The sequence below is a fragment of the Quercus lobata genome, chromosome 5, assembly GCF_001633185.2.
Source record: "Quercus lobata isolate SW786 chromosome 5, ValleyOak3.0 Primary Assembly, whole genome shotgun sequence".
Taxonomy (NCBI): domain Eukaryota; kingdom Viridiplantae; phylum Streptophyta; class Magnoliopsida; order Fagales; family Fagaceae; genus Quercus; species Quercus lobata.
Genome location: NC_044908.1, coordinates 11,631,363 through 11,635,956, shown reverse-complemented (window position 1 = coordinate 11,635,956; position 4,594 = coordinate 11,631,363). Strand labels below are relative to the sequence as shown.

Below are 4,594 nucleotides of genomic sequence, written 5' to 3'. Positions count from 1 at the left end.
CCAATGGCTCTGACTTGAAACCCATTCCGTGTCAAGTTGCGGTCTGAATTTAATAAATGTGTTTCCACATCCAACTATTCTTGAAAAAAATAATAATAATACCATTGTTAACTTTTTTTCTTCTCTTTTTTTAATGGACCATGAATTATTTTGGAGTACACTAGTATGCATCAGTGAAACAAAACAGAAGTAGTTTGAATTAACCAAATTACATCATAGAAGGAGAATTCAACGGACGGAAGAAGTGATTTTCATGTTTTCTTTTTCTGAAGTAAAAAGCATGAGAGTGAGACGTGTGATAATGACCAATTTATGAAGCTTAAGATTAGGAAAATGATTTAAAGTTTCAAACAATCAAAAGCCCAGTTCTTGCACACTTTCTACGAATTTTTCATGCATGCATGAATGACCGATGGCCAAGAAATCTGTGGATATTAATTATTTATCGTCACTAACCAGAATCAGTCTTAACATTACCAGATAAAAACTGCACTTTTTTTATCATTCTCGATTAACTTTGAAATTTCGAAACCTCATTTGAGATAACCGACTTAAATAGCGATTTTAAACTTCATAGCTGTAGTGAAGTGATATAAAGTCTGCCCTTTAGGAAAGGGTAGAAACTGTTACACATACCAGGTTGCACACGTGAATTTGGGTTGAAATCCTGAATTTGTTACAAACCGTAGCACTTGGAAGATTACACTTATTTAAACAAACAGACAGACGGAATTTAAAGCAAACAAGGACTGAAATCCTGAGTTGAAAACAAAAAAACTACACTTTTAGGAAAGCAGGTAGAATCAAAGAGAACAAAGACGCATCCAACAGAGAAGCATTTTTCTTGGATTTGGGATGACGCCACCAGAGTGAGACTTCAGACTCAGATAATCCAGCAAACTGCAAGAGAAACAATGAATAAATAAATAAATCTCCTTTTTTTTTTTTTTTTCCTGAATAAATGTCGGTTATTTTTTATAGAAGAATTGTTTATAACTTGTGCCAAAATGGGTACAAGTTATAAAAATTTCTTACCAGCAACCATGAATGGGATCATGTTACGTACCGGCATCAGAGGTTGTTAAAATGTTCACAAGCACTAACATCCCCATTAAAATTTTCAGCTATTCCATCCTGGGAACAACCATGTTCTCCATGATCAGTATGAAAAGGACCCAGAAGAGGAGCATTATTGTAGTACAAATCAGGACCTCCAGATGTACCTACCAGAAAAGTTTCAAGGCTGGAAAGCTCATCTGGGACATTGAGAACGCTTTCCCAGTCAAAAGGCTGACCTCCAGTGGATTCATTCCGCATCTGTTCACTTGAAGATGCATCCATCTGGGTCATCCAAACGTTGCTTTGGTTTCCACAAGGACCACAACTAGTACTACCTCCAATGGTTGGTACGTTGGTTTCTAAAGGCAATGTTACACTCTGAAAGCCTTGAGTGTTCTTTGCTGCTGGATCTTGTTGCTGTTGTGATAATATATCTGGCTCATTTGCAACCGTGGTCATTGGTGGCTGAGCCTCTTTTTTAAGGCTATCACGGTATTTCTGCACCATGAAATAGTGAATAGTGAGTATCCTTTCCCGAAAGAGAAATCTGACATTATAAACTATCACTCAACAGGTGCGATTTTTCCTTAAGAGGCATCTGACTCGGTAACTTGATAAATCACCATTTCACACCAAGTTTTAAGTCAAGAACACTTGATATCATGTTAAATTAGCATGGTCCTAACTGGATACGACCTTTATAATCGTTATTCTAATATGATTGTTTAAGTTTAAATAGATATGCACATGCTGGGGAAAAATCAATTAAGGATACAATAAGAATAACTGTTAGAAATACAGAATGATTGAATTGTATTTCTTGAATAAAAGAATATACATCAGTGCCTTTATATAGGAGGCATATGTGTGCGGTACAAGTAAAGTGTACTATACAAGTAACCTAACTGGGCCTAAAGCCCATAACATAATATACATTAACATCCCCCCTCAAACTCAAGGTGGATGTGAGACCAACTTGAGGTTGTCAACTAAATCACGAGTGCGTCTCTTAGGAAGTGACTTGGTGAAGATATCTAAAACAGAGGAGTTAGTCAAGGAAGAACGAAAGTGAGAGAGTTCAACAAACAATCAATGTTTCCAAAAGACAACATTACGAGAAACACGAAGGCGATGAGAGACAGGATCATAACACCTATACCCCTTTTGAGTTTCGCCATAACCAAGGAAACAACAAAGTCTAGATCGAGGCTCAAGTTTGTTGTGTTCATGAGGCTGAAGAAGAACGAAACAAGCAAATCCAAATGAGCGAAGGTGATGATAGTTAGGGGGTGACCCAAAGAGACGCTCATACGGAGTCTGATTATGGATGACAGCACTTGGAATGCGATTAATTGCATGAACAGCATGAAGAGCAGCTTCACCCCAAAATGGGGTAGGAACTTTGGCAGAAAGAAGAAGAGCACGAACAGTGTCAAGAATATGACGAAGTTTTCTTTCGGCTCAACCATTTTGCTGAGAGGTACCTGGACAAGTTAGATGATGTACAGTGCCATAGGAATGTAACAGAGCTTGAAACGCATATTGAGTATATTCAAGAGTATTATCAGATCGAAAAGTTTTGATACATTTGGAGAATTGTGTTTCAACCATTTTTGCAAAATTGCTGTATATTGGTAAAATTTCAGAATGAGATTTCATAGGAAAAATCCAACTATAACGAGAATAACCATCAATAAAAACAACAAAATATCGAGATCCACCAATACTAGCAACAGGAGAAGGTCCCCAAACATCAGAATGAATTAACTCAAAAATACTATTAGAAATGGATTCACTGTTATTAAAAGGCAAAGCTGGCTGTTTTCCTAACTGACATGAAGTACAATCAAAATTGTCTTTAGACACAGAACCCAACAGACCCCTAGACGCTAATTGTTGTACTCGAGAAGATGGTGCATGACCAAGACGAGAATGCCAAAGTGCAAGAGAAGGTAGGGAAGAAACTGCAGCAGCTGCAGCAGCAACAGAAACAGGAGCAACAGGTGGAAGATGAAGATTGTCCACGAGAAACATACGCCCAACTCTAGGACCGGTCCCAAGCTTCTGCCCCGTCCTCGGATCCTGCACAATACACCCAGAATAGTAAAAAATAAGGCGATAACCTAGTTCAACTAATTGTCCCACAGAGCACAAATTATAGGATAGGTCAGGTACATGGAAGACTCCAGGAACAGAAAGGTTAGAGGTTGAAACACAACCTAAACTATTCCCATGCATGGTGGAACCATCAGCTATATGAATATTTAAAAGATGTGGTGTAGGGTCAAGTTTGGAGAATAAGGACGAGTGAGGTGTCATGTGATTGCAGCAGGCAGAATCAAAAAGTCAAGTTTGAGACTTACCGGGTAGAACAGATAGGGCAGTGGAGAGAGATGCATTACCAGCCATACGAACAGCCTGAACTATGATCTCCTGTAGTTCAGTGGGGGAGAGGTTGATAGTGGATCCAGAAGACTAGGACTCAGCTGAGGTGGAAGCTATTGGCGGAGTAGGCTCAGTATTAGCAACAGCAGCAGTAGATTTGTTGCGACGGTAACAAGTCTCAATGGTGTGGCCAGAACGCTTGCAATAGTTGCAGACCTTTTTGTTGATCTGCTTGCGACGATTGTTAGAGCTAGAGGAATCACTTGATTGCTGAGGTTGCTCTATGAGTGGAGTAGATGGAGTAATAGCCAAAACATTGAGCTTATTCTGGGCTTGAAGGGTTGTAAGACGAGCTTCTTCTCTAACTAACTCATTCACAGCAGTATCAAGAGAGGGAGCAGGACTGCGATTTAGAAGCTGACCTCGAATGGGCTCAAAGTCCTTGTGAAGTGACATCAGGAATTCATAAAGGCGAAATTCATCTCTGATGGAAGTATATTGCTGAGCATCCTTTGAGCATGCCTAAGTTGGATCAGAAAAGTCAATTTGGTCCCAAATGAAGCGAAGCTAATCATAATAGTCATTGATGGATTGCCCTGGTTCTTGCCTGAGTTGATGCAATTCAACCACTAACTGATATTTCATGGATCCATGAGTAGAGGAGTACCTTTTGGCCAACATATCCCATGCAGATTTTGCATCATCAAACCTACCCAACAGATTGAAAATAGAGGGAATGGAAGTGTTCCGAATCCATGCGAGGATCATGTGGTTATGACTATCCCATTCAATGATGCAACCAAGAAAAACAGCATCTTCTTCACTTGCTTCCTTGATAGGAATAGTGATTGCACCAGTACAATAATGCCAGAGTATGCAACCCTTAAGAAAACTGCGCATAGCTTGAGACCAAGATAAGTAATTTTTATTCCCCTCCAATATAGTATTGATAGGGCGAGGAACAAAAATATCCTTTTTATCCATTTAGAGACACAATATGTAAAAACAGACAACAAAAATGAAATCTACGAGAAAAACTGGGTAAAGAGAACCTGGACTGAAAAAGTCAACTCCAGAAAAAGTCAACTCCAGAAAAAGTCAACGATCAACGGCAGGTCAAAGTCAACGGTCAACGGTTAGGTATATGACG

At 39.2% G+C, this 4,594-nt stretch overlaps 1 long non-coding RNA gene across 1 annotated transcript; it reads right to left on the bottom strand.

The window, feature by feature from the left end:
• Positions 1-700: 700 nt before the first annotated feature.
• LOC115989190 lies at positions 701-1,354 on the bottom strand. The gene is made up of 3 exons (XR_004091840.1): positions 1,228-1,354; positions 1,067-1,134; positions 701-900 (listed from the first exon to the last, which is right to left on the bottom strand). It is a non-coding gene; the product is annotated as an uncharacterized LOC115989190 (long non-coding RNA).
• Positions 1,355-4,594: the final 3,240 nt, after the last annotated feature.